This window comes from Bos indicus x Bos taurus, chromosome 24 (assembly GCF_003369695.1).
Source record: "Bos indicus x Bos taurus breed Angus x Brahman F1 hybrid chromosome 24, Bos_hybrid_MaternalHap_v2.0, whole genome shotgun sequence".
NCBI lineage: Eukaryota > Metazoa > Chordata > Mammalia > Artiodactyla > Bovidae > Bos > Bos indicus x Bos taurus.
Genome location: NC_040099.1, coordinates 26478150 through 26489092, shown reverse-complemented (window position 1 = coordinate 26489092; position 10943 = coordinate 26478150).

Below are 10943 nucleotides of genomic sequence, written 5' to 3'. Positions count from 1 at the left end.
CACTCCAGTGCTCTTGCCTGGAGAATCCCAGGGATGGGGGAGCCTGGTGGGCTGCCGTCTCTGGGGTCGCACAGAGTCGGACACGACTGAAGCAACCTAGCAGCAGCAGCAGCAACAACATAACTTCCTAACCATATAACCTCAATCAGATAAATATCCATCCCTTTAAACCTAAATTTTCTAATCTATACAATGGAGTTAAAAATAGAAAATGACTTTGCTATTGCTTTGAGGACTAGACGAAAAAATGCATTAAAGTTGCTTCGTACAGGGCCCAACAAGTCCTTAACAGCTGGAAGGGATCTCAAACATTCCTGGAGTTTAGTCTTGGTAGAGACCTCAGGAATACTTGAAAATCTAATCTTGAGGTTATTAGTCTCATGACAAATACTCAAGAATGAACAATGATCATCTTGTAACATTTCCTTACTTGTGGAGACCAGACAGACAGGTAACAGCATTTTCAAGGACACTAAGCAAGATAGTCATGAAAGACTGGAAGAGAGCAAGTTTTTCCATTGGTCAGAATTCTCACTTGGGTGGGTGTAACATCAGTAATTCAAGTCTCTGTGGGCAACTGTGACATACGTAAAAACAATGTATCTTCATCTCAAATCATAACACAACCTTATTTGTATATTTGTCTTATATCTACTGCCATTAAGAGTATTCTATTTTTTAACTTTCCATCACTCTTATTCCCATTTTTCTACCAAGCAGAAAAGGCATAAATGTGGGATTTCATGTAATAAGCTTACTCACTCTGGCCAAAGGTCACTTTTCAATCCCAATCTTCTATAGAAAGTCTTATGAGGTGTCTTAGATCTTTAGGAATTAGACCTAAAAATTATCAGGATAAACAAGCTGGAAAAGGGTATCCAAAGGTAAACAGAGATGGTTGTAATAAGATCTTAACAAAAACTTTAAATTTCATGAATAAATACTTCCTGAATCTCTGCTTTTCTTGAACTGCTAGCATTCATCTTATTTCCTCTACAATGCCATGTTTCTCCCCAAATCCCCACTTAAAATTTGTTTCCAATTGTTGATTTACAAACATGTGCTCCTTTGTGTTACTGACTGGAGACTTTCATGTAGCATCCCAGTTGAATCACCTATTATTTTGAAATAACCATCCTCAAACTGAGAAATCCTTGGACTTTTGTTTTATTTTTGGTGGTGTTAGTTTTTAATAAAAGTTGTGCCCATCCTTTTTTTCAAACATTGTCTTTTGCAGGATATCCAAATCCAATAGAATAATTTACCATAAAATTAATAACAAAAGAAAACAAAGAAAATTTTAATTTGAGTAGAATGAGCTTCTTAAACTCTAATTTTGAGAACCTGAGACTTTTCAATCAATTTTTTATTGTGAAATTCTGCTTTTCTTGGTTCTAGCAAAGTGAATTAGAACCACAGGCAACCATTCAAACTCCCAGATTTGAAAACAAGCTCTATATTTTACTCACGTTGTTAGTGTCATTTCATGCCATGACTATCAGTTCAGTTCAGTTCAGTTGCTCAGTCATGTCCGATTCTTTGCGACCCCATGGACTTCAGCATGCCAGGCTTCCTTGCCCATCACCAAAAACTCTTGGAGTTTGCTCAAACTCATGTCCATTGAGTCACTAATGCCAACCAACCATCTCATCCTCTGTTGTCCCCTTCTCCTCCTGCCTTCAATCTTTCCCAGCATCAGGGTTTTTTCAAATGAGTCAGTTCTTTGCATCAGGTGGCCAAAGTATTGGAGTTTCAACTTCAGCATCAGTCCTTTCCAATGAAGATTCAGGACTGATTTCCTTTAGGATGGTCTGATTGGATCTCCTTGGAGTCCAAGGGACTCTCAAGAGTCTTCTCCAACACCACAGTTCAAAAGCATCAATTCTTCAGCGTTCAGCTTTCTTTATAGTCCAACTCTCACATCCATACGTGACTACTGGAAAAACCATAGCCTTAACTAGACAGACCTTTGTTGGCAAAGTAATCTCTGCTTTTTAATATGCTGTCTACATTGGTCATACCTTTCCTTCCAAGGAATAAGCGTCTTTTATTTCATGGCTGTAGTCACCATCTGCAGTGATTTTGGAGCCCAAGAAAATAAAGTCTCTCACTGTTTCCACTGTTTCCCGATTTATTTGCCATGAAGTGATGGGACTGGATGCCATGATCTTCATTATCTGAATGCTGAGTTTTAAGCCAGCATTTCCACTCTCCCCTTTCACTTTCATCAAGAGGGTCTTTAGTTCTTCTTTGCTTTCTGCCATAAGGGTGTCATCTGTGTATCTGAGGTTATTGAAATTCTCCCAGCAATCTTGATTCCAGCTTGTGCTTCATCCAGTCTGGCATTTCTCATGATGTACTCTGCATATAAGTTAAATAAGCAGGGTGACAATATACAGCCTTGACGTACCCCTTTCTCAATTTGTAATCAGTGCATTGTTCCACGTCTGGTTCTAACTGTTGACTCTTGACCTGCATACATCTCAGGTAAAGTAGTCTGGTGTTTCCATCTCTTTAAGAATTCTAAAATGTGTCTGTTGAATGAGTCTAGTCCAGTTCCACATCAAAACCATACAAATCATGGAGCAGAAAGTACATTTATTTGTATCAAATTGTCTGAAGTGATTTGTCTACCCTAACTTAAAATATTATTATTTTCTCTTCATTCTGCTTTGTGTGTGTGCTTAGTCACTCAGTTGTGTCTGACTCTTTGCAAACCTGTGGACTGTAACTCACCAGGCTCCTCTGTCCATGGGGATTCTCCAGGCTAAAACACTGGTCATTCTGCATTCATTTCAATTCAGTTCAGTTCAGTCACTCAGTGGTGTCCGATCTTTGCGACCCCATGAATTGCAGCACTCCAGGCCTCCCTGTCCATCACCAACTCCCGGAGTTCACTCAGACTCACGTCCATCGAGTCAGTGATGCCATCCAGCCATCTCATCCTCTGTCGTCCCCTTCTCCTCCTGCCCCCAATCCCTCCCAGCATCAGAGTCTTTCCCAATGAGTCAACTCTTCACATGAGGTGGCCAAAGTACTGGAGTTTCAGCTTTGGCATCATTCCTTCCAAAGAAATCCCAGGGCTGATCTCCTTTAGAATGGACTGGTTGGATCTCCTTGCAGTCCAAGGGACTCTCAAGAGTCTTCTCCAACAACACAGTTCAAAAGCATCAATTCTTTGGCACTCAGCCTTCTTCACAGTCCAGCTCTCACATCCATACATGACCACAGGAAAAACCATAGCCTTGACTAGATGGACATTTTTTGGCAAAGTAACGTCTCTGCTTTTGAATATGCTATCTAGGTTGGTCATAACTTTCCTTCCAAGAAGTAAGCGTCTTTTAATTTCATGGCTGCAGTCACCATCTGCAGTGATTTTGGAACCCCAAAAAATAAAGTCTGACACTGTTTCCACCGTTCCCCCATCTATTTCCCATGAAGTGATGGGATCGGATACCATGATCTTTGTTTTCTGAATGTTGAGCTTTAAGCCAACTTTTTCACTCTCCACTTTCACTTTCATCAAGAGGCTTTTTAGTTCTTCTTCACTTTCTGCCATAAGGGTGGTGTCATCTGCATATCTGAGATTATTGATATTTCTCCCAGCAATCTTGATTTCAGCTTGTGCTTCTTCCAGCCCAGCATTTCTCATGATATACTCTGCATAGAAGTTAAATAAGCAGGGTGACAATATACAGCCTTGACGTACTCCTTTTCCTATTTGGAACCAGTCTGTTTTTCCATGTCCAGTTCTAACTGTTGCTTCCTGACCTGCATACAGATTTCTCAAGAGGCAGATAAGATGGTCTGGTATTCCCATCTCTTTCAGAATTTTCCACAGTTTCTTGTGATCCACACAGTCAAAGGCTTTGGCATAGTCAATAAAGCAGAAATAGATGTTTTTCTGGAACTCTCTTGCTTTTTCCATGATCCAGCAGATGTTGGCAATTTGATCTCTGGTTCCTCTGCCCTTTCTAAAACCAGCTTGAACATCTGGAAGTTCACGGTTCACATATTGCTGAAGCCTGGCTTGGAGAATTTTAAGCATTACTTTACTAGCGTGTGAGATAAGTGCAATTGTGCAGTAGTTTGAGCATTCTTTGGCATTGCCTTTCTTTGGGATTGGAATGAAAACTGACCTTTTCCAGTCCTGTGGCCACTGCTGAGTTTTCCAAATTTGCTGGCATATTGAGTGCAGCACTTTCACAGCATCATCTTTCAGGATTTGAAATAGCTCAACTGGAAATCCATCATCTCCACTAGCTTTGTTCGTAGTGATGTTTCCTAAGGCCCACTTGACTTCACGTTCCAGTATGTCTGGCTGTAGATGAATGATCACACCATCATGATTATTTGGGTCATGAAGCTCTTTTTTGTACAGTTCTTCTGTGTATTATTGCCACCTCTTCTTAATATCTTCTGCTTCTGTTAGGTCCATACCATTCCTGTCCTTTATCGAGCCCATCTTTGTATGAAATGTTCCCTTGGTATCTCTAATTTTCTTGAAGAGATCTCTAGTCTTTCCCATTCTGTTGTTTTCCTCTATTTCTTTGCATTGATCGCTGAAGAAGGCTTTCTTATCTCTTCTTGCTATTCTTTGGAACTCTGCATTCAGATGCTTATATCTTTCCTTTTCTCCTTTGCTTTTTGCTTCTCTTCTTTTCACAGCTCTTTGTTTGGCCTCCCCAGACAGCCATTTTCGTTTTTCCTTTTCTTTTCCATGGGGATGGTCTTGATCCCTGTCTCCTGTACAATGTCACGAACCTCATTCCATAGTTCATCAGGCACTCTATCCATCAGATCTAGGCCTTTAAATCTATTTCTCACTTCCACTGTATAATCATAAGGGATTTGATTTAGGTCATACCTGAATGGTATAGTGGTTTTCCCTACTTTCTTCAATTTAAGTCTGAATTTGGTAATAAAGAGTTCATGATCTGAGCCACAGTCAGCTCCTGGTCTTGTTTTTGTTGACTGTATAGAGCTTCTCCATCTTTGTCTGCAAAGAATATAATCAGTCTGATTCCGGTGCTGACCATCTGGTGCTGTCACTCTGCCTTAGTTCTCTTATTTGCATGGTCTCGTCCCTCGTGGTGTTTTTCTTAGGAAGGCGGGCTCGTGTTGCAAAATTAAAACTTTTTGGACAATTTCATAAGTAATAAGTATAAAAGTAGTACAAAACTAATAAAATCATTGTGAAGTAAGTGACATAACCAGCCTTGAACAATAGCAGCAACAAAAATTCATGATATATGTATAAAAGTATTTGGATACTGCTGTCCAGAAAGGCACTCAAATTATCACATAAGCTTGAGTAATGAACAACCAATACTCTGCCAGGTTTGTTTCTGCTTTTTGGAAATTGCAAAACATTCAATAAATGTATGCTAATGTGGCCCTTGAAATGTCCTTACATCCCTGGGATAATTCCCACTTGATCATGGTATGTGGTGAGATTTGGGTTGCTAATATTCTATTGAGGACTTTGGTCTCTGTGTTCATCAGTGATACTGGCTTGTAATTTTCTTTTTTTATTGTATCTTTTTCTGGTTTTGATATCAGGGTTATGGTGACCTTATCGAATGAGTTTGGAGTGTTCCTCTGAAATGTGTTGAAATAGTTTCAGAAGGATACGTATTAACTCTTCTCTAAATGTTGGATAGAATTCACCTGTGAAGTCATCTGGTCCTGGACTTTTGTGTGTTGGGAGTTTTTAAATCAGTTTCAACTTCAGTCCTTGTGACTGATCTGTTCATATTTTCTACTTCCTGGTTCAGTCTTGAAAGATTGTATCTTTCTAAGAACTAGTCCATTTCTCCTACATTGTGCATTTTACTGGCATATGGTTTCTAGTTATAGTTTCTAATGATCCTTTATATTTCTGTGGTGTCAGTTGTAGCTTCTACTTTTTCATTTCTAATTTTATTGGTTTGGGCCCTCTCCCTTTTGGGAGAAGGACATGGCAACCCAGTCCAGTGTTCTTGCCTGGAGAATCCAGGGACGGAGGAATGTGGTATGCTGCCGTCTATGGGGTTGCACAAAGTCGGACATGACTGAAGCGACTTAGCAGCAGCAGCAGCTCTCCCTTTTTTCTTAATGAGTCTTTAAGAAAGGAGATCTTTAAGCCTTGATAGTTTCAGGAGGCATTCTTAATCCAGGAGCAGTGTCTGATAAAATATGCATTGGCTGTTCAAGCCAAAAATCAAGCTACAGCAGAGATAAACCTTGAAAACATCATGCTAAGTGAAAAAAGCCAGGCATCACACATTGTATTTTGCCACTTATATAAAAGATCAAAAATAATATAGTGATTGCCTGGTCTGTGAGGAGCTGGGACTAGAAAGAAATGGGGAATGGCTGTTAGTGGATATAGTAGTTTTCCTTCAGGGAGTGTTGAAAATACCCTGAAATTAGATAGTGATGAGGTTGCACAACTCTGTGAATACATTAGAAACATTACATTGTACATTGTAAATGGGTGAATTACATGACTTGTGAATTATACCTCAATAAAACTGTTATAAAAGATAAAATTGAAGAAAAAGCTGCTCACAATATTCAAAGAGATCTGAGAGTTGGAGGGCTTGCTGCCAAAATAATCTCTGTGGCCAAGAAAATGACACACATAGTTTGGCAGAGTCTAAGTCCTGGAACTCTGTTCATAAGACAACGGATGGAATCAGTTTCTGAAGAACCATATGGATTTCCAAATGCAATTCAGGTCTTTTCAAAAGGAAGGAATAAAGCAACAAATACAGTCAAGACATATATAAGTGTCTGTCAAATATGGCAGCCTTTTTTTTTTTTTTTTTTTTACTAAAGTAGGGATTTTTCTACTTCTTGATAAACAGAGAGAATTCCACACATTGCTTTTTGAAGCCTTGCAAAACTTAAATAAAATTTTTCTTTGGTCCCTATTTTATGGATGAGAGAATTTCAGGAGAGGAAGAGGCCAAGATTGGAAAGTAGGCCTTTTGGCCAGAGGCCCCATGGTCTTTCCATATATCAAGCTGCCTGACTTTTTTAGGATTCCACTAACTTATGATATTTAGAGTTCTCTTGTTTTGAAATCAGTACCGCCCTGGAAATGCCTGCAGAAAGGGAAGAAACATTCTACTCATTAAGTGTTTTTTGCCATGCAGTGTGACATGTGGGATCTTAGTTGCCTGACCAAGGATCAAAGCCAAGGCTGAGGCAGTGAGAGCAATGAGTCCTAACTACTGGACCACTAGACAATTCCCTTTAAGGTCTGATTTATTTGATTTAACAGAACATAATTTGACGAAGATGTTTAATTAAATGAATGCTTTATTCTGTACCTACAATGTTCTTCTATGAACAGTAAAAAAAAAATAACGTTGCAAGAGAGCTACACTTCTGTTAAGTGTAAAATTCAGTGCAGTCTCTTTGAAAAACCATTTGTCAGTATTGACTTCAGTTCAGTTCAGTTCAGTCACTCAGTTGTGTCCGACCCTTTGTGACCCCATGGACTGCAGCACACCAGGCCTCCCTGTCCATCACCAGCTCCCGGGGTTTACTCAAACTCATGTCCATTGAGTCGGTGATGCCATCCAAACATCTCATCCTCTGTCATCCCCTTCTCCTCCTGCCTTCAATCTTTCCCAGCATCAGGATCTTTTCTAATGAGTCAGCTCTTCGCATCAGGTGGCCAAAGTATTGGAGTTTCAGCTTCAGCATCAGTTCTTCCAATGAAGATTCAGGACTGATTTCCTTTAGGATGGACTGGTTGCATCTCCTTGCTGTCGACTTAGGGTGAACTAATGCACATTCTGTGGCCAAGCCTAGTCACACAACAACCAAACATGTGCACACAGTCACCAAATGACATATCCAAGAATGTTCACAGCCTCTTACTCTTAATAGCCAAAAATCCTGAAAAATGATCCAAATGGAATACATTTGTTCTATTCAAGTAGAAGACTGAGTGCTGAAAAATTGATGCTTTCAGACCGTGGTGCTGTAGAAGACTCTTGAGAGTCCCTTGGACAGCAAGATCAAAACCAGTCAATCCTGAAGGAAATTAACCCTGAATATTCATTGGAAGGACTGATTCTGAAGCTGCAGCTCCAATATTTTGGCCACCTAATGCGAAGAGCCGACTCACTGAAAAATATTCTGATGCTGAGAAAGATTAAGGGCAAGAGGAGAAGGGGATGATGGAGGATGAGATGGTTGGATGGCATCACCGACTCGGCGGACATGAGTTTGAGCAAGCTCCAGGAGATAGTGGAGGACAGGGAAGCCTGGCATACTGCAGTTCGTGGGACTGCAGTGTATTGGACAAGAATTAGCAACTGAGTTAGCAACAACAATTCGATTAGTGGAATACTATATAGAAATCCCTGAAAAATGGGCAGCTATTCATGACAACATGGACAAATCTAGAAAAACATACAAAGAAACAAACAAGCCACACATAAATGAGTACATACAGTATAATTCTATTTATATGAAGTTAAAAACCAGGAAAAACTAACCTAATGTCTTAAAAATCAGGACAACAGTTACTCCTAGTAGGGGTGGGAGGAAGGGAGGTAACAGTACTTGGAAGTAAAACAGGGGTGACTTCTCATGGGTCGGCAATGTTGTTGTTTGTTAATATGCTACTTCAAAGGAGGTATTAATGTAGTAACAATTGACCAAGCTATTCACTTATGCTTTCTTATTTTTATGTATGTGTAAATGTACATATTCTAGTGTTTATTATGTGAACTCCTTCAGGGGGGTTATCCTGAATTTCTACATTTGTGCCCAGCAAAAGCCTATATAAAATATGCATGTGACAGATTTTCTCTCAGGCACAATACACAGGCCCCAGGGAGAAATCCTCCACTATCATGGATTATATATGCACTTGTTTCAAACAAGCACCTACACACAATCACACAACATGGCACTGTGCACAAATGACAAACTGCTCCAGAGCCTGAACCTAAGGAGACCTGATACCACCTGAGAGCCAATCTTGACACTAAAGAGATAGAACGTAGTAAAAACAAGACTCCAGGAGGTGTTCCTGAGTAGGTGGCCTTGAGAAGGTGACATTTGACAAAAAAGAGTCAGCAGGGTGAAGCCCTGGGACAGAGCTGTCTAGGCAAGAAGAAACAGAAAATGCCAAGCTCCTGAGGTGAGAATGAATATGGAATTCATGAAAAATAGAACAATGCCTGGTTGCTGGCTACAATGGAGGCATGGAGAAGTGACAGAGATGGTTGGACCAGCAGGTAGTGGGTGGGGACTGAGGTCGCTGACAGTAGAGAAAATGGATTTTAGTGCAATTCTGAAGCCCCCAGAAGGTTAAAACTAGTCAGTAACATGATCTAATTGGCATTTTCAAAAGTTCGTTCTGTCTGTTGTATAGAAAATGGATTGTGGGACAGAAATGGAGGCAGAAAACCCAGCACAAGTCATCATCATAGCCCTAATAAGAGGCATTAGCAGCTTAGAGTTGATAGGGATGCACCGAAGGAATCAAAGACTTCCCAGTGGCTCAGTGGGTAAAGAACCCACTTATCAATGCAGAAGATTCAGGTTCGATCCCTGGGTGGGGAAGATCTCCTGGAGGAGGGCAACTCACTCCAATATTCTTGCCTGGAGAATCTCATGGAAAGAGGAGCCTAGCCTACAAAGAGTTGGACACAAATGAAATGACTGAGCACCCACACACTTAAAGGATTGCATGTAGGGGTGAGAGACATAGAAGAATCCAATATTTGAGGACTTGAACAAATCAAAGGACAGAAATTCCATTCACTGAGAAAACTTGGAAAGACCAAGATCAACTGAAAGGATGCATGTACAGCATTTAGCCCAAACCATAGGGCTTCCCAGGTGTTCCAGTGGTAAAGAATCCACCTGCCGATGCAGAAGACACAGGAGATGCAAGTTTGATCCCTGGATTGGGAAGATCCCCTGCAGGAGGGAATGGTAGCCCACCCCAGTATTCTTGCCTGGAAAATCCCATGGACAGAGGAATCTGGCAGGCTACAGGACATAGGGTCGCAAAGAGTCAGACTGAACTGAGCACACAGGCACATAGGAATGTTTAATTAATGCTATTCTAAAAATTGTTTTCCCTGTTGGATTGCCTCATCAGAGGCTATAAAACTCTTAATATAAAGCATTGTCTGTGCACTTGATCATGACAGCCATAAAAAGTCCCATTAAGGTTCTTCAACATCAATTTTCATACTTAATTCTGAAATGAGCTTCCCTTTTACAGGTAATGAGACTAAAAATTAAAGAAATTATTTCACTCAATGCCAACTTTATTCTCAAAGCCAAATTGTCCTGAAATCTATTCTTATGAACACGAAATCTCTCTTAAATTGCTATATAGTAGAGTACATATATTATTTATAACCAAAGTCAGCAGTAGTCACTTGTTCCCTCTCAGGGCAGCTCAGATGGGTTGGAAATACATCTGTGTTCTGCAAATGCCAAGAGTGATTCAATATCTTCTGTGCTGCTAAATGATGGGACTCGAAATAGATAATTTATCTGTTGTCAAATAGAGCACATTAAAGAGTCTTTTTTACAGCCAGGTAGAGTCAGAAAGAGTAGAGAATTAAACTTCTTTGTATGTTAGAGCAAATTAAATTGAGTTTTCAAGAGGCTGACTTTTCCATAGAAAAGGCCACCCACAAATGTTTTGCATGGGTTTTTTGTAGGTTAGAACATCATGAAAATTCAGTTGATGTTTCATATCTGATTAGATAGAGGGCAGAGGGAACAAAGGAAATGAAGCAGCAAATACTTAGAGGACAAATCATAAATTGGGCTAATTTGGAACACACACCTGTGCACACACACACACATATACACACACATCTGTGTACTTAATTCAAGTCCAACAGTAACGGTAACAATTGTGCATTACTTAGATCAAAGATATTTTCAAGGAGGATAATTTTATTATTGGC